The sequence below is a fragment of the Stenella coeruleoalba genome (assembly GCF_951394435.1).
Source record: "Stenella coeruleoalba genome assembly, chromosome: 8".
Classification (NCBI taxonomy): domain Eukaryota; kingdom Metazoa; phylum Chordata; class Mammalia; order Artiodactyla; family Delphinidae; genus Stenella; species Stenella coeruleoalba.
In genome coordinates this window covers 88,737,702-88,761,453 of record NC_137154.1, presented here as the reverse complement: position 1 = coordinate 88,761,453, position 23,752 = coordinate 88,737,702, and positions in this window count along the sequence as shown.

Here is a 23,752-nt window from a genome sequence, read left to right as displayed (position 1 = left end):
GTTTCCCACTTAAAACTTGGCCCTGGAGGCCTCACCTCCTCCATGTCCTACTCCTTGCTTCTCCTGCCTGCTGCCCCCAAAACATAGTCAACGCATCAACCCCCTTACGCAGCACCCTTGAGTAAAACGGAAACTGCTCTCCCACAAAGGTGCGGGTGCACACCTTAGACAGGGGGTGACGTGGGCAGTTGTCAAGGTTTCTGTCTACCCAGCACCTTCTGAACACCCTTTTTACATTTGAGGAATTTCCCACCCTATGGATTCTGCCTCCCAAAGGTAGAAACTAGAGCAGTCAACCTCAGCCTCCTTTGTAGCTAAGACACAGCAGGTGACTAAGGGGCAACAGGGATGGCCAAGGTCACATTCCTGGGTCAGATGTGGCATTGACACCGAAAGCAGCAGTGGTGGCGATAATCAGCTTCCTGGTAGTGATGCAAATTGCAACATCCAGTTGGCAGCAGCAGCAGTAAAAGCAGTTTTCTCATTAGGCCAGTTCTACAGCCTGTAATGGAACATTATTCTGGAAGTGTAGCCTCAGGACTGGTTCTCCAGGCTCCATTGATTCTGTGAGACACCCAATATCCTTGTACCAAACCTTTCCTGCTTATCATCCAGAATTGGCTTCTATTGCTTGCAATGAAGAACCTCGATTCTTACAGGTGAACGTCACATGATGACAGCTTAGAAGTTGAGTTTTACTGAGATCTCTTAATAAATCTGCTCAGTTCCTTTAAATTCCTTGTGCCCCTGGCCCTGCCCCAAAGGAAAAAATCTCAGACTCAAGTGGTTTCCAGGCAAGAAGAGCAGGCTGTGGGCCTGCACTGTGGTCTGAGAAGGAATGAACAGCATCGGAGCATTTGTCAAAACAGCTTCTTCCACGGCAGGGGGCTGGGTTGTCTTGGTTGAGATGATTCCAAAAGCGGGCCCCAGGGGCCACAGCTATAGGCTGAGACCAAAGGTCTCTCCCAGGCAGCGGACACACACCAAGCAAAGGGACAACGGTCACACCTGAGTCCAGAGTTTAAGGGGTCTGAGACACCAGGCCGAGGCGAGGCTGGAAGAGTGATGGGAAAGACTGAGAAGCTCAGGCCGACACAGCGGGATGTGTTTGTGATTCCCTGCCTGCAGCTCCTCCTGGCCAGAGCTTGGAAGCTGCCACCACTGTAAGCCCTTAAAGGGTCCTGGCACTGCTAACAGAAATGCTGGCAGCTTGCCTGGTTGAGGATAAACAAATTAACCTTCCCAGACTCCTGGGGAGCTGAAGAAGAAAGGCATGGCAGGCCCTGGGGCATGTGTCTACAAGCTCCCTGCTAAGGGCCTTCCTGTTTCCTGAAGACCCTCTGATCAGGACAACTGTCTCAGAGGGAGCTGGCTTCTAGGCTTAAGAACAGAGGGGAGATGAAGACCCGGGGCGGCTGGAATGTGAGCTGTGGGTTTGGAGCCCCCTGAACCATCTCTCCCAGGCAACCGCCTGGCTGATGTGCAAACAGAATCAAAGCCAAGCCGAGAGAGGGAGAGGGACGAGAGCCCCGATGGCGAGGTGTGAGGCCATGCACCCTCTGCGCCAGCTCTCCTCCGGCTTCAGGAGCCGAGAAGCATCCTTTGCTGTTCAAGCTAGTTTAATAGAGTGTTATACATGTTTCATGTTCTGCACATGCTTGCCCCTGATGTTAGCGGGGATGAGCCATCATTTCATGAAAGTTGAGCCATTGTACTTCTTCTGACTAGAGAGGCATCTCTTGTTCATGCTTTACCTATGAGCACCTCACAAAAGAGCCAAAACAATCCAAACACCTACAAAAATACCAGCCTAAAGTCACGCAACGAGTCTCAGCCTCTTGGAGAAATTGCAGCATTAAGTCTGCAGAAGGCTCCAGTCTAATTCCGTGGAGATTTAGTCAGAGAAAAGATCCAGGCCTCTTCCTCCCCTCTGGCCCTTGCCCTTGACCCTGGGAATCCCAGATTGCCAGGCTTGTCTCAGAAGATGCAGGCAACTGGCTGACTGCCCCTACCAAGTCCAGTGCTGCAGCAGTCACATCAAATGAGGCCCCCGCCATCGAATTTTCCTGGCTCCCTCCCACCTTGGACCATCCATTTTCAGGGCTCAGCTCCAAGCTGAGCCACACTCCCCGCTTTCTTTCCCTGGGATGCTGGCACAGAGCTCCAGGCCTTAGCCCAGCAACAACCTCGGCTTTGTTATCCTGGGGCATGGAAATTTCCCTCCCTGAGGGCATAAATCATCGGACTCACTAACACACAGACCACCATAGTGCTGTGTCCTCTACTGCGGTCCTTGACAAGCCCCTGGAGGGTCTTCCCTGACTCCTCAAAGACTCATATAGTCAGAAGGGAGGTCATCCTGTCCAACCTCCTACCCAGGACCCACCCTCTGCGGCCCTGACAGCTCCCAGCCTATGAGAGAGTCACTTCCCCAGAGGCAGCTGTTCCACTGCTGGCTTTTCAGCTGTTAGAAAGTTCTTTCTCCCATTGAGCTATAATTGATCTCTCTTCCACCCCATTTCCTTTTCTGTCTCATCAGAGATGTAATTCATTCTCGCATCTATGGGACAGCCCTGAATTTATATGAAAATAGATTTTTTTTTCCTTAAAAAAAGAAATTCTCCACCAGCTGAGCAACCCATTTCCCCTCTTATTCCTTATGGTTTTGAGACCCATCACCATTCTATTCACCCTTGCCTGGATACTTTCCAGTTTATACACATTGGACTTAGTTGTAGCATCAGAACCAGGAACTACTCCAGGTGAGATATTTAAAAAGTAAGATCCACGTTAGTTAATTACAGTTTGATCTTTCTCTATCTCCCTCATTGGCAGAACTCCAGAGCTTGAATAGTTGGTGAGGCAGAAATGGCTAGTTGCCTCCAAATATCTTTTTCCCCTTCTTTAACTTAACAGAACCTAATTTTTTTGTTTGTGCCAGACACATTGCAACCCAGGTAAAATATTTCAATTCCAATCATCCATTGAAACTGTGTCACCATGCAACTACTTTCTAACCAAAGAGATGTAAGCAGAAATGACATAAGAAATTTCCTTGGAGCCTCCCTAAGAGTGAGAGGGCAGACTCTTCTTTCTGCCTTCTGCTCCATTTGGTTTCTAGAACTCAGAAGCGATACCTGGAACTCTAGTCATCTTGGATCATGAGGACGGAAAGCTCACACAGGAGCAATTAGATGGAAGGAGCCTCGGCTCCAGACAGCACTGTGGAGCTGTCACCGCAGGACTGCCCAACTCCAGATTCATTTCATGCAAGAAAGAAACTTCTCTCTAGTGAAATATTTGAGGATTCACTTAAGTATGCATTCAGACTTAATCCTCAATTTATCAACTTAAAATCACTATAATGGGTTATATATTTACCCCAAGGGACTTCTCAACTAGATAATTCTGGGAACAGGAAACTTAAGGTCTCATCATAAATTCTTTTATTTTTTTAATTTTGTCTTTTCTTTTTTTTTTACACTTTGCTGAACACTCAGGGATAACATAAAGAGATTAGAACAAGAAAAACCTTAAACCAGTTTTTGTTTCCTAGGGCTTTGGTAACAAGATACTACAAACTTGGTGGCCTGAAACAATAGAAATTTATCCTCTCACAGTTCTGGAGTCCAGAAGACTGAAATCAGTGTCACGCAGTTGAGATCAAGGTGTCAGCAGGAACTTCCTTGCTCCCTCCAGAGGCTCTAGGGGGCATCTTTCCCTGGCCTCCAGCTTCTGGTGGCTGCCAGCATTCCTCGGCTGTGGCCCCATCACTCAAATCTCTGCATCTGCATCAAACCTCCCTCTGCCTTTCCCTTACAAAGATATGTGTGACTGCATGTCAGGCTCACACAAATAATCCAGGGTAATCTCGTCGTCTCAAGGTCCTTAATCAGTACACAAAGTCCTTTTTTTGCCTTATCAAGTAACATTCCACAGGTTCCAGGGATTAGGATGTGGGTATCTTGGGGGCCATCATTTTAGGCCTTCCACACCTGGATATTGAGCATGGCTCCTCTCAGAGCTTAAGATCTATGACCACAATGATGCCTTACAGAGGTGTCCTTCCCCCAGCCGTTAGCCTGCTGCCACGCTGCAGAAACAAGCTTACCATCCTACACAGTGTCCTGGAGCACATCTCCTACAGCCAGGGTGTGAGTTCCCAACTCCTCCAGGCCCAGAGAGAGGAATCTGTCCCCCATGCTTGCCTCTGCCCGCTGCCTCATACCCTACTGCTAAGTCAGAAGCCCACCCACCCCACCGTCATCTCCTGTACCAGGATTGGCCTCTTCCTTGGATGATTGACAGTGAGGTTGCCCAAAGCAATGCGGTCCAGTCCTAAGGCTCTAAAAGTGTCTAAAAGTGTCCAGTCACCTTGGAACACAGTGCTGAAAGATTCACCTATTAATTTATTCAAAGAAAGTGGAGGCAGTTCGGTGGCAAGCCTAGATTGGATGTGGAATAAAGTAGGTTTGAGCTATAACTTGGTCATTTGCCAGATACTTAACCTCTTGGTTTCCTCATCTGTAAAATGGAGATAGGAAGGAAAATAACACCCACCTTGTGGGTTGTTGTGAGAATTTTTTGTAAATGTGTGTGAAGCATGTAGCACCAGGCCTGGCTCCCGGGAGAAGCTCGAAAAATGGAGTTTATGCTTCTTTCATGCTGTTTTCCCTCCGATAGTTGACTGAACATCCTACTGATGTTGGAGATGCAGTCATGACCCAGACAGTCTCGCTCTGCGGGCGCTCATGCCCCAGGTCTGAGTCCCACACAATTCACCTACAAGGGCATGGTGCTCTGCTGTAGATTAAACACAGTCATGGGGAGGAAACCATTTGCTCTTGAGGCGCTTGGCTTTTCACCTTCTCAAAACAGGGAAGCACAGAAAAATTTACAGAAAGTGCATTTGTGTACATGGCCCCCAGTGCAGTAGGATGGCCTGGAGCTGCTAGAAAGGGCACCCAGCCTTCACAGGATGGACCCCAGGCCACTGCATATTGCATTGACCCTCTGCTCATTATTCATATGAGGAAAGGAGCCCCCAGTTTAGGAATTTTAGTTAAATGCTAAAAATTAGAAGTAAATTAATTAAGATATAACTTAAAAACACAAGCCTTCCTTCATCAACAGTTCCTAAGACAGGATAGGCAGCATTAATTGTTGCAATTAATTAGGCATTAAACTGATAATGGGTACAGCTGCTAACAATTAACAGCTAATTATGTCAAGCACTTTAACCATTTCACAAAAGAAATGGAAATTGGAGGGAAGGGAGAGGGAGATGAAACAAGAGAAAGCAGTTACCTTGCAAACAAATGAGATGCAGTTAGCTCCAAATGCGGCTGGATCCTGCTGTAGAAATGACAGAAAAAGTTAATACCAGCCCTGTCCCCAGCGAGGCGGAGCTGCACGAAAGCCACACATGAGTCCGCATTTGACCTGAGGAGACCTGAACCAAATTCATCTGAATGGTGAGCAGAGCAGGCCTGGGCCAAGCTGCCGCCTCAGTACTTGGCATATATTAACCACGTAATCCTCACAGCACTTCATGGTAGTTATAATTTTTATTCCCTTTTTATGGGTGAGGAAACTGAGGCCCTGAGAGATTAAGTGACTTGCCCAAAGTCATACATTTCTAAGCATCAGAGCCTGGATTCCCACCCAGGCACATTAGCTCCAGGGGATACTCCCCTGAAAATGGACTTCACCAATTTGCTGAACTCTTAATCAAACCCAGAGAGCAATGTTTTGCTGAATCATGAGCTCAGCCAGTTAATTTTCAGGCAAAAGAAAAAGCACATTCTAAGCAGTTCAGACTGGAACTGAGCATTTTTGAAGTGTTAAGGCTGACAGAAATTCATAAATTCAAATCATGTCCAATCCAAACCAGTATTGCGTTTGTGCTCTTAAATGTAAGGACCTCTCTCCTTCTCCGTGAAACCTGTTATCCTGCCGGAATTGGCCAGGCAGCTCCTTGGAGGACCGAAAGATTCTCTTTCCCAGCGGATTTTGCCGTAAACGTCAGTGGTTGGTTTTTACTCTGGGCTTTTGTTTCCAACAAGCTTTATCTTTATCATCTCATGGGAGAGGAAAGGGAAGGGAATAGAAGGATCAGGCCAAGTTAGCCACCCACCCATACACACATATGCGTGCATACGCACGCGCACACACACACACACACATACAGAGCTTATTTATTTATGTATTTTTTAATATAAATTTATTTATTTATTATTTTTGGCTGTGTTGGGTCTTCGTTGCTACGCGCAGGCTTTCTGTAGTTGTGGTGAGTGGGGGCTACTCTTCATTGCAGTGCGTGGGCTTCTCATTGCTGTGGCTTTTCTTATTGTGGAGCACGGGCTGTAGGTGCGTGGGCTTCAGTAGTTGTAGCTTGTGGGCTTAAGAGCGTAGGCTCAGTAGTTGTGGCATGTGGGCTCAGTAGTTGTGGCTCACAGGCTCTAGAGCACAGGTTCAGTAACTGTGGTACACGGGCTTAGTTGCTCTGCGGCATGTGGGATCTTCCCGGACCAGGGCTCAAACCCGTGTCCCCTGCATTGGCAGGTGGATTCTTAACCACTGCACCACCAGGGGAAGCCCCTATTTATGGTTTTTTTTTTTTAACTTTTCATTTTACATTGAAGTATAGTTAATTAACAACGTTGTGTTAGTTTCAGGTGTACAGCAAAGTGATTCAGTTATACATATACATGTATCTATTCTTTTTCAAATTCTTTTCCCATTTAGGTTGTTACATAATATTGAGCAGAATTCCCTGTGCTCTACAGTAGATCCTTGTTGGTTATCCATTTTAAATATAGCAGCACACACCTTATTTAGATGATATACTTAAAGAGGAGAGAGTTGCAGCAAAAAGGGTCAAGTCTCATTCTCCTTACTTAAAGCCAAGAAAGATAAGGGCCCTTACATGGTGTCTCACAGGATGGCAGATAAAGTCAGGACTGAAAATTTACAACCTCATGCTCTATCGGTACTCAAATTTAAGCCTGTGTAAGTATCACCTGCAGAACTTGATGAAACACACATGCCTGGGTTTCTTCCCCAGAGATTCCAGTTCAGGAGATTTGGGTGAGGCCCAAGAAATTGCATTTCTGATAAGCTCCCAGATCCTTATCACAAGCCATCAGACCACATCAAGGCTCACTAACTATCCCCAGAGTGGGGCCCTTTGCCCAGTCTGGGCCAATAGGCACAAGAGTTTGCGTTGGTCTCATTGATTTGGAAGTTCAAATTATGGTACTTGGTTGTGCTTGACCAGGACCTGTTTCTAAACAGAATCCAGTAAAAAGAGACAAACAGGCCTCCTGTTCCCACTCCCCAGCCCCACCTCCTGTCCCATGTAGCTTGAGGGTGGGAGGAGTTTTTTGTTTTCTGGGAGTGAAAAGGAAACAATGCCACGTTAGAGCTTTACCAGGAGGACTTGGAGGCCAGAGGCAGCCCTGCCCTTAGTGATCCCATCCTTATCTCCCTCACCGGGACTCCCAAGGGGGCTGAGACCTGCCTTCTCTCTCCCTGAGGCAAGCCCTTCAGGTCCACCCTATCCTCAGGGCCTTCTCTGGTCCTCCCCACCCATCATCTTTCTGCAGCTGGGATTAGGGGCTACCAGAGCCCCAAGACTAAAACCAGAGCTCTGGGGGCCACGTCCAGGGCCAGGGGCGGTCTTTCCAGAACACAATATGGGCAGGAGGCTGGAGGCCGGCAGAGTGTATCATCCCTGTGCTGGCTGGTTTCAGGCTGCACTTTGGGGCTATGGCGGATGAGTTGCCTGAAAACATAGGCACAGCTGAGGTAACATCACCAGTCTTCTGCACCCCCAGTTTCCCCTCTTTTAGAATTTGCACCCTCTCCCTCAAAGGGGCTCAGAGCTTCAGTCTTGTTGTGGTAAAGGGAAGTTTCTGATAAAACTCAGACAATGGACATTGTGGACTTCATGTGTGATCTTTGCTAGGGTTACTTAAAAAGATCACGGGTGTACCTTCATACACTTTCAGGAGAAGTAGAAATTGTTCCCTTCTCTCTGAAGAGAAACAGAGAGAATGTAATGTGATTACCCTGAACACTTTTAAACAAAGTATTTAAAAGACCTTTAAATGTGTAATTCTGCTGCTAGGAATTTACTCTCAGGAAATAATTGGACAAAGTCTCAAAGATGACTGTGCAAGGACATTCCTTGCAGCATTATTTATAACATCAAAAAATGTAAGCAAGTTAAAGGAGCGAATAAAAATAGGAGTTTGGCTAAACGAGCCATAGGAGATACAGTTTCTGAAATATTATGCAACTAATAATGATGTTGTAGAAGAATCCTTATAAATACAAGAAAATGTTCATCATCATAATGCTGAATTATAAAATGCAGCCTATAAAACAGTATGTGTAGAATACCCTTTTTGTAAAACAGTGTGTGACTCTGTGTATGTGTGATTTCTGGGGGGAAAAAAAAACACTGAAAGGGCCTATACCAAGAGGTTAATAAGTGGTTATCTTAACATGACGAGTATATAGGAAATATCTGGATCTTCTTCTGTACTTTTCAGACTCTGTTGAACATACAACAAAGTCTTAAAAAAAATCATAGAATCAATAAAATAATTACTAATGATATAATTTCAGGTGACCTGAATGGGCCATGATAAATATTTTGGGGTAGAACCTTCCTCTTGTTTCTGAAACCTATTCCCATACAATAAACTTAAAAGAATAATTATAAATACACAGATGATTCTTTTAATCTGCACGCACAGGCCAATGTGCTAGTGTAAGTATAAGGCAACACATCTTCCATACATAATATACATATTCATTGGTCCCTACACCCCTTCCATCCCCCACTCAGGCAAAAAAGATTTTTTTTTCCTCCGAAATGTCTCCTAGCAGCCAAACACAGGCACTGCTAATGAATATTAATTGGCATAACATCTTGTGGTGATGAAACTGTGCACATTTCCCTGTCTCATTTGGTTGCTAGGGAACCATGTGAGACAGCCATGGGGCCCTGGGACCTAGACCTGTTAAGTGCAAGGCAGGGTTAAACAACAAATCAGAAATACTCCGCCTGATTAATTGTGTATGCCAGCAATGCTGTGTGTGTATGTGGTGCTGTCAAAGAAACAAGAAACAAATAAATATCAATAGGCAGTTTGGCAGTGGGCTGGCAAGCTGGTGGAGATGGGGGTAGACTCTTGACATACTGCAGCCCCCTCCTCAGGGGTCTCCTGGAAATATCCTTTCTTCTTGAGTCCCCTTCCTAGGGATCCACTGGCACCACTGTTCCTCCCTCACCAATCTTCAAGGTCTAGGGTGGAACCATGCAGTTGGTGCTGGAGACAACACCTGGGAAGGGGAAGGAGGGAGTGTGATCGTTGGATGTAATTACCCTGAAACTGTAGGCATCATTTCCCACCATCCCAGGGATCATATCAGATGCAAATAAGCTGCTGAGTGAACCTGGCCTGCTTACAATTTTCCTTCCACACCTGCCTCTGGCTCTTCTTCTTTCCCCCTCTCTGTCTCTCTTCCCTTCTGCCCATTCAACTAGTAGAGAACTTCTCCTTACTGGTGTTAGTCCCTGATCTGACCACCTCGTCCCCCTGTGCTGCACGCAAAGCACACTTCATTGCCCTGGTTTCTGGAAGACAAGCCTCACGGAGCCTCCCTCACCCCCTAACTCTCCTACTTCTCCTTCTTCCTCTAGTCTTATCCTTGGAAGCCCTCACTTTGCACCAATTTTCCTGACCATTCTTTCTTTCCTTTTGACTAGACACCCTTCCTAGAAGATAAAGAAGTCCTTGTGCTTGGGTCCCTTCCTGTGATATGCCCACAGGCATGTCAAAGGCTTTCTCTATTCTGTTTGGCAGGCTCCCTATGGGGAGGGTTGGGCTCCAGGCTCAGCATCTGCAGGCTTGGCTGGGAAACAGAAGGGTGAGCTCTGGTCCCTTGGAAGTGGAAGGGAGTGAGGCTGGGGATGGTGGAGACTCTCATCGGGGTTTCATCTGGTTTTCACTCAAGACCTGAAACCAAATACAGCTATGACGATTAATTTCCTTCCAAAGACTGTTCTGCAGTCCATATAAATAGTTATTTAAAATATGTCCAGGGACTTCTCTGGTGGCGCAGTGGTTAAGAATCCACCTGCCAATGCAGGGGACATGGGTTTGATCCCTGGTCCGGGAAGATCCCACATGTCGCGGAGCAACTAAGCCCGTGCGCAACAACTACTGAGCCCGCACGCCACAACTACTGAAGCCTGAGCGCCCGAGAGCCTGCGAACCACAACTACGGGGCCCACATGCCAAAACTATGGAAGCCCGCACTCCTAGAGCCCATGATCCACTACAAGAGAAGCCATCGCAGTGAGAAGCTGCACACTGCAATGAAGAGTGGCCCCTGCTCGCCACACCTAGAGAGAAAAGCCCACGTGCAGCAAACAAGACCCAAAGCAGCCAATAAATAAATAAATAAATATGTTTTTAAAAATATATCCGTATAAAAATTATGTTTTTTTTCTATTTCCATCCATTTATTCATTTCACAAACATTAATTGACCACTTACTCTCTGTCCAGAATTTTCTCTGGGCCCTGAGTGGATTCCATGGTGAATCCAAACAGACACAGTCCCAGCTGTTATGGAGCTTAAAATATTATGAGGAAGCAAAAGAGCAATCAAATACCCTCATATATGGATATAAAATCACAGCTGAGGTAAGCATGGTAAGGAGAGGCATGTGGAACATGGAGGGAAGGGCTGCTCACCTCATCTTGGGGACCAGGGACAGTCCTGAGGGCATTGACTCCATTTCTTGAGCAATATTAACCTCGCCATCACTACCCTCCCTGACCTCATCATGTTTCTTCTTTCTGGGTGGAGAGGAGGATGTGGGGTTGGAAAGAGGCTCTTAGCTCTTCTAAATCAGAGAGAAAAAGGAACTCACTTGTTTTCTTCCTTTCCTTCTCTCCTCTCTTTCTTCTATAGTTGAAAATGTTGAATTCTCACAAAGATTCCAAAGGAAAATCCATGTCATTAAACACACAGACCACTTTCTACAGAATGGATCCTGGTGGCTGCAGGCTTCTTTATTGGTGAAGGACGTGTGGAACAGAGGTAATGGGTGTGTGTGTTCAAGATTAGAGAAGCCAAGAAGTCAAACGGCTCTGTCCCAAAAGGAGAAGGGTAGAGAGGCATCCTGAAGGAAGGAGGGGTGATCCCAGAGCGAAAACACGAGGACGGAGAAGCCAACAAGAGGCCAGATGCTGGTGGCCAACAGGGGAGACCAGGGACAGGACATCAAAGGAGAACCTGGGGGACAGAGCAGCTGCTGCCTTCTCCAGTTTCTACTACAAGATCTTAAGTACAATCTATGTTTCCCAAATACCTTCTGGAACAAATTTAGGAGGAAGAGTTGAGTCTAATTTAAGGTTAGTTTGGAAGGGCAGAAGCTGCCCTCTGCTGCAGCTGGATAACCTCAGTATTGAAAGGGATCCAAAGAGGATCCAAGTCTTTGCCAGGAATCCTCTCCCCTATTTCTCCGGATAGACAGCTGGCTTCTGTTTGAACACAAAGTGACTGGGCAATCACTCCTTCCTAAGGCAGCAGTTCTAATGCTGAGGATGCTTTCCTTATAGTGAGAGCCAATCTACCTATGACATCCATCCTCTGGGCCACTGGGAAGTTACATAGACTAGATTGGCTCCTCATCATGTGAGAGCCCACTAGATCCATAAAGACAGTCTTCTCATGCATATCACTGTCTTCATTCATCCATGTATGCATTCCCTCTCCAAATGCTCCCTGCAAGCCTGCTCTGTGATGTGCAGTGACTGGGCCTTGGCAAGACTGCCGTAAAGAAAGTCAGACTTGCCCCCAGCAGCCCAGAATTTCCTGTGGGAGTCAGAGAGTGTGTGGACAATGTCAACACACATTAGAAACTGAGAGAAGGGCCCATCCTTCTAGGGCATTTTAAGAATCCACTAAAATGAAGTTAGCTGTATTTTTATGAAGTTATTTTTAGTGTACAAGGTTCTAGCTGTAGCTTTTCCATCCCAGGCCGTGATCCAGAGGGGAGCATTGTAAATGAGAACAAGGTGGTCCAGCAGGCTAGAAGGAGGAATGCCAAACTGATGGATAGATTCTGCCATCTAGATCCAACCACCCCACACACAGCTGTTAAGAGGCAATCCCTTGAGCTGTCACCTCAAGAGATTAAGTCTCCAAAGAGGAGTTGGGGAGAAGGGAGGGAAAATAGCTCCCTGGCCCTCTGGCCAAGTCAACAAGGAAGATGGCATCTCTCCAGTCCATGTCCTGAGTTCCCTCCTGGCCCCTCAGGACCTCTGATTCTTACGACAGAAGCATCCCACCAGGCACCAAGGAGTAGGACGTAACAGCTGGGATTTTTCTACACTGGAGACACTTGGGGGCTTTGAATTGGTTCTCTCTCAGCTCTACCTCAGGAATTTGAGGCACAAGCTTCTTGGCTGGCCAGTTGCAGAACTGGTAGTCAGCAAAATAAGAAATGCCTGCAAAATGACCTTGGTTAGACACAGGTTTACTAAACTCTAGCCAAGTGGTTCAAGCCTCCCTCGGTTTGTCCGACTGGCAGAGTTCTGAAGGCCCAATAACCTTCAACCTAGGGAAGAAGGCACTTGGTTCTGTAGGCAGCAGAAGTGCCAAGCGTGGACCAACCTAGCCACCAGCAGAGACCCATTGCCTGGGGAGGCGAGACCACTGCCCACAGCCACTGCTGCCCTTTGTTGTCTTAGAAGATGGAATCTAGGACAACAAAATACTCAAACATTTCTGTTGATTCCATTATTTGTTTTGGCTTTGGGAATCAACCATTAATTATAGAGTCCTGGGGCCCAAAGTGGTTTTGAGATAGCATCTTGTCTTTACCTCCTTACTGAGCCATCTTAAACAGGGGAGGATCTGTCCTCCACTAACATAAAAGTAAACAAATGTGGGAATGTAAAGCAGTGTGGCCACTTGGCAAACCAGTTTGGCAGTTCCTCACAGTAATAAACATAGAGTTTTGACCCATCTATTACACTCCTAGATAACTACCCAAGAGAAATGAAAACATATGTCCACAGAAAAACTTATATGTGAACGTTCATAGCAGCATGACTCATAAGAGCCAAAAATGGAACCAGCCCATATATCCATCATCTGATGAATGGATAAACAAAATGTGGTATATCTACCCAAATAAGGGAATATTATTCATCAATAATAGGAATGAAATACCGTTACATGCTACAACCTCGGTAAACCTTGGAAACATTATGCTAAGCAAAAGAAGCCACGCACAAAAGGCCACATATTGTATGATTTCATTTATGTGACATGTCTAAAATAGGCAAATCTATAAAGAAAGAAAATAGAGTGGGGATTGCCTATGGCTGGGAGGCAGGGAAAGTAGGGGTTGGGTGTGGATTAAATGCTAATAAGTATTCTTTGGGGGTTGATAAAATATTCTAAAACTGGATTATGGTAATGAGTGTACAACTCTGTAAACTAAAAACCATTGAACTGTGTACTTTAAAGAGGTTTACTTTATGATATGTAAATTATATATCAAGAAAACTGTAGAAGAAGGAGGAGGGGGACAGGGTGGGGGAAGGAGGAAGAGAAGAAGAACAAGGAGAAAATGTTTGTTGTTGTTGTTGTTGTTGTTTTGCGGTACGCGGGCCTCTCACTGTTGTGGCCTCTCCCGTGGCGGAGCACAGGCTCCGGACGCGCAGGCTCAGGGGCCATGGCTCACGGGCCCAGCCCGTGATCTTCCCGGACCGGGGCACGAACCCGTGTTCCCTGCATCGGCAGGCGGACTCTCAAACACTGCGCCACCAGGGAAGCAAGGAGAAAAATTTTAAAGCCACAGACGATAGTTTTCTGATGCCAGGGGTAATATACTCTAGTCCCCGGACAGTGCATGCCTCAGTGTGTGTGTGTGTGTGTGTGTGTGTGTGTGTGTGTATGTGTGTGTGTGTGTGTGTGTGTGTGTGTGTGTGTACTCCCTAGGCTCAGTCAGGAACACTCCCCATATAGTAAACTGTTATTCTTTTGGTGGCCACCAATAAGCCATGCCTTCTTGACATCACACCCTCTTTGTGTAGTCCCCTCCCACAGGAACTCTGGGCTCAGCCATTGTCTTGCTTTGATCAATTGCACATTAGCAAGAATGACTCAAACAGGCAGAATTCGTGCTTGTACACTGAGGCTTGCCCTCTTGGAATGCTCTCACTTGGATCCCTGAGCCACTATAAGAATAGGTCCAGCAACACAGAAAGACCACATGGAAAGAGAGAGAATGCCCCAGCCAGCCCCCAACTACTCCAGCTACCCCAGCTGAGGGGGGGAGCCATGGAGTGAAGAATTCATCTTGGGTAGTCTAGCCCCAGCAGCCATTCATGGAACCAAAGAACCACCCAGCGAAACTCAGCCCCAAGTGCAGAATCATGAGAAATGAAACATCGTCATTGTGTAAGCTATTAAGTTTTGCAGTGGTTTCTTATTCAATAATATCAAAGTACCCAGAAAGACCTGCCAACCTCCACTCTGTCACTCACTGATTTGATGACGGACTTCACTCTGATGCCCTTGAATCCTATGATGGATCTAAGGAGAAGCACAATTTTAATGTATGTGCAACGTGCCACTTGTCACTGTTGTTCAGTGCAATTTAACACAATATTTGTCTGATTGGCATATCAGTTACTTCGCATCACTGAGAACTGGCTGTACCGGGACTCTGTGCTTGGCAATGAGAAGATTGATTATGGTTATTATACTAATGGCTGGAAAAATGAATTTCATCAGGAAAGTTGTTTTGTAGCCTCAGTGACGGGCCTTGTGTATTCACTCATGAAACACCATACTGCACACTGAGTGCCCGTCCTAGAGGACCCAGGGCCTGGGATGCTGGAGCTGATTAGACACACCTGCGACGAGGGATTAAAGTGCCACCGAGCGACAGAAACACTGTTTTAAACCTTTTCTCCAGAGTCTTCTCACTTTTCCCATTGATTGGATCATCTTAACAGGCAGAGTGTTTGGGAAAACAATTTCATCTATCTCCACTGCTGGGTGGCCCTACCCACAAAAGACGACATGCGTAGGAACTTCCAGAAACATGTGACTTTGCTAACTGTCCCGAGTCCTCTGTTTGCCTGTCCTGTGATTGCTGCAGTGTGTGTCTGTTTTGAAAATATGAGCAGTACACATGGTTTCTTGTGTAATGAAACATTTTGACAGTTAAGACTATGCCAGATAAAGGGTTTGGTTTGGAGTCTATTTGGGAGGTTGGAATTTAGATGGATATTTTAAAAGGTAAACCTGGAAAATCTGGAGCTACAAACAATATTTTCTCTCCCTAGCAGGTCCTCATCACCCAATTCCATTAACTGCCTCATTTCCTACTTTATCTCATCACAGTTACAGTTTTGCACCTGAAGTGCAGGGTCTCGGTAGGAGGGAGGTCGTCTTTGTGCTAAATTGAAGGCTTGTTTCGGATTCTTGACAGCAGGTCGGAGGAACTGCTGGTCCTCCCTGGACCCAGCTTCTCCACGACCTCATCAGACTCCGCGAGACCTCCCAGGACCTTTACCACTGAAGAGAGAAAATGAGATTTGCCGGATGGTTCTTTGCAGTGGCCAAGCTCTCACGATAACACAACATTAATGAAATTCACCTTCCCAGCCCTTTAATTGCTTCTAGTAGCACTTCACTTACAATCAATGTTCTTCTGTCCCCACTGCAATTTTCTTGTTTTGAAAAAGAATAGTGTGACACATGCTTCTATTAGAAGACATAGGACTGGCCGCACTCCTTAGCACCCCGTGGACCAGCCCCACCTGAAAATGCGCACACACCAATGATCAACAAATGGAAAGGGCATAACAGCTGAGAAGGAGTCTCTGTAATTGAGTTGCCAATGAGAGGAAACAGAAGAAGAGCTTCTGTTAATAATGACACAGTAATTGGAGGTCACCCAGAGAGAGCCCTGCGACACTCAACATTCACATTAGCTATGCACAAAAACCATTGTGGATCTTCCTAAAGGACTAATGTGGGCAGTAGTGAGGTTGTTTATCAGATTCGTCTGGTACCAGCAGAATGTCCTTCCGCCCTAGCGTGAACTGGGCCAGCCTAAAGCACTTCACCGTGAGAGAAGAATTTTTGATTGGAGTCAAGGGGTAATTAATGCAAAGTCCAATTGTACACCATGAACTCCAGAGCCATGTTTTAGACATTTTCTTCTATACAAAATATATGCAAGTGGTTCCCTCCTAAGGAACAGGGAGCATTGTATCCAAGCCAAGGGTGGGGCTGACAGGCCCGGGGGGAAGGTGGGGCGCAGGGGTCAGAGTCTAGGAAGTGTGTCCAATTGGATATATGGGTCTCATCAATCCCATTTGAAAAAATAATCCTCAGTTCTTTCCCTCTGCCCACCCCTATCCCGTGGGCTGGATTGAGGGAAATTCATTATTGTTTAATGAGTCAATATCAAATTCTAATAAAAAGATAACTTTTTAAATCCCGTTGTGTGGATGGCTCATTATCACATCCAGATAACTCTTGAGTATATTAAAATTGTTCATTGTCATAAATTATAATGGTATCAAAATAGATTTCTTTTGCAAAGGAACTTCCATTAGTATGGTTTATATAACCACCACAAAATGAGGTTTGCACACGGATAATGTGGAGGTGATGTTATTAACACCTCGTGTAGGTCAGATTTTTAGGCTCCTTTAAGCATCCAGGCTAAGAAGACACTCTTCCAACTAAGGGTGTGGCTGCAGGTGGGACTCTGCACATTGCAGGCTTGTTCTCGAAGCTTCCTGGCTCCACTGCTGTCTCCAATTTCCTCCCCCTTGTGCCTACCCGAACTCCATAAATTAGAAACACAAGACAGTCCTGACTCACTATCACCTTCACAAAGGAAAACTGAAATTCAGAGCTAGCCACATGTGAGATTGCAAGGAGCTTAAGGTCAAAGGCCGTGTCTCTAGTGCCCCTGGTTCCAGCTACAGCCTTGGGCATGGTAGATCCTGGGAAACTTTCTAAAATGAGTTAAGTGAATAAGGTGCAAATATAAGATCTTTACTTCTACTTGCATTAAACCAGTAGGTAAGGGGCTCCTCCAAGTCAGGGACTATACTGGGTTGAATAGTGCCCCCTCCAAATTCATGCCCAATTGGAATCTGTGAATGTGACCTTATTTGGAAATAGGGTCTTCGTAGATGTAATCAAGTCAAGATGAGGCCATACGAGATGAGAATGGGCTCTAAATCCAATATGATTGATGTCCGTATAAAAAGAGAGATATTTGGACACAGAGGGATATTGCACACGGCTGAAAAGACCATATGAAAACAAAGACAGAGATTGGAGTGACGCATCTACAAACCACGGAATGCCAAGGATTGTCCACATCCAGCAGAAGCTAGAAGAAGCAAGGAAGGATTCTTCCCAAAATCTTCAGAGGAAGCAGGGCCCTGTCGACATTTTGGTTTTGGACTTCTAGCCAACAGAATTGTGAGAGAATACATTTCTGTCATTTGGAGACACCCAATTTGTGACACTTTGTTACAGCAGCCCTAGGAAACTAATACAGGGATCCTTGGGGGAAGGTATTTGATGCCTCCCTCAGGGTCCAGAGCCAATCCCAGAAGAACTCGGTGAGAAAGCAGACAAGAGTAGACCACTTTCTAGGAGGCTTGTGTAAGAAGGAAGGGCCGTGTTGGCACCATCTGCCGGTTCTGCCCTCACCCCTTTTCTTCCAATCAACAGAAAGAAGAGACACAGGTCACCCGCGGTGACTCACCAAACATTCTTGCTTCACAGTGCTTTGACCTCCGTCATCCCCATGGCCTTTACCCCCAAACACACCAGGCTTCACACCCCTAACTCCATGCTTCCTGTCTAAAACGTCTAATACTACTCCTCTGTGCTTAGCCTCCCACCCTGACGGCCATCTCACTACAGTAATCACATGTATTCATCCATTTGTTCAATTCATCAATCTAGAATCGGGCACCAAGACAATTCAGGTATGACTTGGCATAAATTTGGTCCCCTCTGAGGTCACCCTGCAGGTGTGAGTTGCTGTCTGTTCTTCCGAGGGTCGTGAGCAATGCTGTCCCATGTAACTTTCTGTAATGATAGAAATGTTCCATGTCTGTGCTGTCCACTAGTCACTAGTGTGACTAAGAAACTGAATTTTTAATCACATTTAATTTTAACTTAAATTAAATTAAATTTAAATAGTTATTATATGTGGTTCATGGCTACCGTAGTAGATTGTTCAGGTCTAGAAGCAATTTTTTAATCAGACACAAACACACAGACACAAAGAGCCCTAGAGATATTACACACACACTCACACATACCTCCCAAGGATGAACATTAATTCTCAGAGCATAAGAAGGAAAAGAAACCTTACTAACTATTCCATAATTTGCAAGGCCATCTCAGCCCACAATGGAGTTAATAAACTACATCACTATGAGCACCAGTATTAGTTTAATTCTTCTCCCCCAATCCCCAAACTCCTTTCAAATTGCACCCCTTTGCACCACTGAGAATAAAAAATGGACCTATTACCAACCTCCCACTCCTAATGGCTGTTCCTTTAGCTACATAAAGACCCTGCTGATGATGTGAAATCACCATCTACAAGGGCTTGATTGAGAAAGTTCTTAAACAAGGTGCCATTCTTTTTCCCAGTCTGGGGGAAGGATAATTGGAGGAGGGGAGATTGCTCCTCCAGTTGCTGTGATTCCATCAATAATCCCCTCAGCTTTCTCTCTAGCCACTCTCTTTCTAGAGCTTTCACCTCAGCAGCATAAAGTGATGGGTTTGAATCTCACCTCTGCTATTTTCCTGGATCTGATTCCAACCTCTCTGTTCCTCACAAGCATGTGAGTTTCATCAGTTCTCAGAGCATTCACAGCAGGGGTCAAATTCGCACTATGTATGCAGAGTAAATGGAGAAAGGAATATGAAATGCCTGGTCAAAATCCCTATTTCTCTCTCTCTCCTTTCCTAAGTAGGCCTTCTTCAAGAGAAATCTGCATCCTCCCTATGCACTGATATTGAGAAGTTGGGAGACATCTTCCATAAAGCACGTGCAGGAAGCAACAGCCCCATGCTGGCTCGATGAGGACTCACCACGTGGCGCTGAACGCCCAGATGCTGGCGGCTATCCAAATGGCTGATGTTTTCCCCCGTATCGCCAAGGGAGGAAGCATGGTCTGGGAAGAGTTGTGTATGTGGTTTGCTCTGATCACAGTAATGAAAGCATTACAGCGTGGAGTGGAAGCTACACAGACTTCCTGGTCCAGCGCAGTCAGATAGAAAGGTTTTCAGCTTCTGTCTCCACACCGGCAGGCCTCTGGTCCTGAAATAAGCTCAGGGCTTGTTTCTCCGACTTGGATCATAGCCAAGAGAGCCTTTTAAGATTTTTCACATCTCAGGGCGGCTCTCTGTAGAGCCCTGTTTGATCAATAATAAAGCAGCCATCCAGACACTCTGGCTGAGCACAAAATGGAGCTTGATTTTCAGAGAGACACCAATGCGGAGGATGATTCCTGGGGGCACTCCGCTTCATACAGATGCAGGGCTGAGCTCTGGGTCTGGTGACACCTCAGCTAAGTTCCCTGACGGGAGCACGAGTGACTGTGACAATGGAAATGCCTGGGTTGCCTGCTGGTGATTTCACCCTTCACGTGGTTCGTGGGCTGCAAGGACGGCGGGAGTCTCTGTACTTTCTGCCTGTGTACAGGGCAAAGGTGGGCCAAGGCTGTGTTGAGTGGTGCCCCTTTGCCATCCCCCATTGTCACCCTCCCCCTCCCTCCCCCTAACCCAACAGAATATGTGTTAAAAAAATTGCATTTCAGTGCATATGAAAAATACATAGGGCTTCCCTGGTGGCGCAGTGGTTGAGAGTCCGCCTGTCGATGCAGGGGACACGGGTTCGTGCCCCGGTCTGGGAAGATCCCACATGCCACGGAGCGGCTGGGCCCGTGAGCCATGGCCGCTGAGCCTGCGCGTCCGGAGCCTGTGCTCCGCAACGGGAGAGGCCACAAAAGTGAGAGGCCCGCGTACCGCAAAAAAACGAAAACAAAAAACAAAAACAAAAAACAAAAAACATAAATATGTCAGATACACTTTCTCCTTTTTTAAATGCTTATTAATTTATTCAACAAATATTTACTGAGTTTACTGAATGCCAGAATCTGTATTAGACCCGGGATACAAGAGGGAGACAGACATCAAAACAAGTCTTTCCCGTGAGTGTTAAAATAGATGCCAGGCGGTGAAGTGTGATCTTTGGAATCAGACAGATGTGGGTGTGAAGGCCAGCACTCCAGGGCACCAGTCCCCAGGCTCCCAGTCCTGTCCCACTGGCCATTTTCTTTTTGTATTTTGTTGCTGGTTCCTCACTGTCTTCCCCACCCTTAAGCAGAGAAGGGGTCCCAGGCTGCAGCCTTCTCTTTTCCAGCTATACACACTCCTCAGGTAATCTCTGAGGGCTTCAGATATTATCTCTATGTTATGACTCTCACTTGTTCCTTGAGGTTTGAGAAATTGATTTCTCATGCCCTAACCTGTTCTCAAAACTCCAGACTCATATATCCAACTGCCTACTTGCCATCCCCCTTCGTCTCCTTGTCTGCTGGAGATCTCACACTCGAACGGCTCCCAAAGTGACCCCCGTCTTTCCTGATGAAGCCCGCCCCTCCCACTCTTCCCGTCTCAGCTGATGGCAGCGGCACCCTTTTAATTGCTCAGGCCAGGACCCTTGGAGTCATCCTTGACTCCGGCCCTCCCCCACACCCCACATCCAGTCCATCAGCAAATCCTTTTAGCTCTGCCTCCAAGACCTATCCGTCACTGTTACGGCCCTAGCCTAAGGCATCACTGTCTCTCGCCCAGATTATTATAATAACTTGGTAACTGGGCTCTCTGCTTCTGGCTCTGCCTGCCCACTTAATTCTCAATAAGTGTCCAGACTTATCCTTTTAAGACCTAGACAGACAACATCACTGCTCTGCTCCAATCCCTCCAATGGCTTCCCATCGATCTGAGGAAATGACCCAGGGCCCTCATTCCTGCACCTACCCTCTCGCCATGCTGCATGCACATTGCCTTCCTGCCTTGTCCTTGAACATGCTGTGTAGGGTCTTCTCCTGCCGTAGGGTCTTCTCTTCCCCCAGGTATCTTCAGGGCTCTCGCCCTCACTGTCTTCTAGTCTCCGCTAAATGTCAGTGAGGTCCTCCCCCTCACCACCCTCTAAAATAGCACCCCACCTCCCACGTACTCTCTGTAAACTTAACTTGCCTTGTTTTGCTTCACAGCACTATCCCCTATGGCACAGGTAGACTGGGTTTCTTACTTGTTTATTGCCTTTTTTCCCTTGCTAGCATCCACTCCATAGATCAGATTCTTCTTGTGTGACCCAAGACTGTATTCCCAGAGCCTAGAAGAGTGCCACCACGTAGCCGGAGTTCAATAGAGGTCTGTTGAATAGATGAACAAGTAAAATAACTTTTATTTAATAATAATGGAGAAGAATCTAAGATGCCAGGTGCCTACCCAGCCCAGGGTCCACTTCTGAGCAAAGGAGCCACAAGCAGTTCCTTCCACATGGTTTGCCATGTTCTGGATCATGTGACCCTGTGACCCTGGACACTGCTGATTGAACCAGAGATCTGCAATGCTGGCCTCTCCCCACTGCAGCCCTGCCTCTCCCCACCTCCCTTCTCCCTGTTCCCCAGACAGCTGACACATTTGAACTAAAATGATGCTGCCCAATAGAAATATCACGGGAGCCATATATGTAATTTTAAATTATCTAGTAACCATGTTTTTAAAATGGAACAAGAGACAAGTGACATTAATTGTAATAATGTATTTTATTTTACCCAATATATCTAAAATATTATCATTTAAACAAATAAGCAATATACAAAATATTAATAAGGTACTTTACATTCTTTTGTACTGTCTTCAAAATCAAGTTTGTATTATACACTTAACGAGAGATCTCACTTCACACTTGCCATGTTTTCAAGCATTCAGTGGCCACACGTGGCTAGTGGCTCCCATGTTAGACAGTGAGGCTCTAAGAGGGTCACATTTCATGGTCAGGATCAATGTTTGTCTTCTTCGCTTCTGCTTCCTTTCTTCCAACTAGTTGGTTCCATAAGTGGGTCTAGCTTCTCAGATGATACTGGGTGTTTTCCACCTGGCAGGGCTCATGCCCTTGAGTCAGGCCTGGCTTCCCTCCTCCATCCTCCATTCCAGACTCTCCACCTGAGAAGACTGTTTGGACAGACTCAGGGGGAAGAAGCTGGAAGCCTCACTGAACATCCTCAGCTTCAGCCACATTTTCCAAGGCAATTTTTACCATCGTGTGGTAGACAAGGTAATGCTTAATACAAATAGTGCTTTGTTTTCCATTTGGCTCTTTTCCTTTCTGGTATCTTCCCTTAGCAGGGGAACCCCTGAGTAGAGAAGGAATGAATGGTAGGATTCAGACACCAAAATCCCATCTGCAAGACCAAACAGGTTTCTGACTCATAACATGACATGACTTGGCAGGAAGATAATGACAAAAGAAGGTTCCATCCTGCACGATGATTTAACTGGCCCCAAGGGGGTCCTCTGAGATAAGCTGTAGGGAAGACAGGAGTGGAGAAACTTCAGATGGAAAGAAGAAAGCAGTATCCATGGGATTTGAAGTTATGAGTGAAGAGCAGCCCTGAGGGGTAGAGAAGCTGAGTACAGGGAGGCAGGTTTATCATGCTCTTTGAAGAATAAGCTGTTAAAAGAAAACAGAAGCTGACCCACATGGAAAGGAGAGACTGCTGGAGTGGCTGTTTCTTCTGATCAACATTCCTGGTCTGCAGGAAGTCTGCCTGCAGTGTTTTCTGTGGTCCCCCACCTGCCCCTGTGTCCTGCAACACATCACCAGCATCTGGGGCATCCCAAATGCAACTCTATTCTTTATTACCCAGAGAAGCTCACTCCTCCTTTTCCCCACAAATGGCTAAGGCTCTGTTGATTGGACAAAATTGTTTCTGGCTCCTGTCTTCCTTGATCTTATTCTATCCCAGAGCTCCTCAGCTATTCAGAGAAACAGCATTCCAGAGACCCATTCTCTCTTTGTCTTCAGAAATATCTGGACATGCCTGAATGCCAGGGGTGGACACTTAAATTCAGGCTGGGAACTCCCCCCCCCCCCCCCCCCCACATACTGGTAAGTGGAGGGATGGGTATGGGAGCAGAAAACCCAGCTCTGGCTCTGGCCTGGTGAGATGGCGCCATGCTGTCTACCTCATCGCCCAGCAGGGCCCTGGACCAGGCTACTCAGACTCCACTACCACCACTAGTGCCCTTTATAGTCAATGACTTAGCAACACTTGGCTTCTTTCTTTGCAGACCTCATTATGGAACACTTGTTAAGCAGTTGTTATTTAAAGTTCTCTGCTGTGTGTTATAACAAGGGGGGGCGGGTAGGTTAGCTTATGTGAATGTGGTGCTTTGCCCTCTGGGAGCTTGAAATCTTATTTCGAAGAGAAAATAAGAAAATTTTACCTGGGAAAGATGAGATGATATCATTCCCCATGGTTTAGACTTTGGTCTCTGAGAGCCTCTGTTGCCTGTATTAATGTTCTGGCTAACACCATACTTGCTGCCAGTTGGAGTATACTCTGTATTGTCAACAC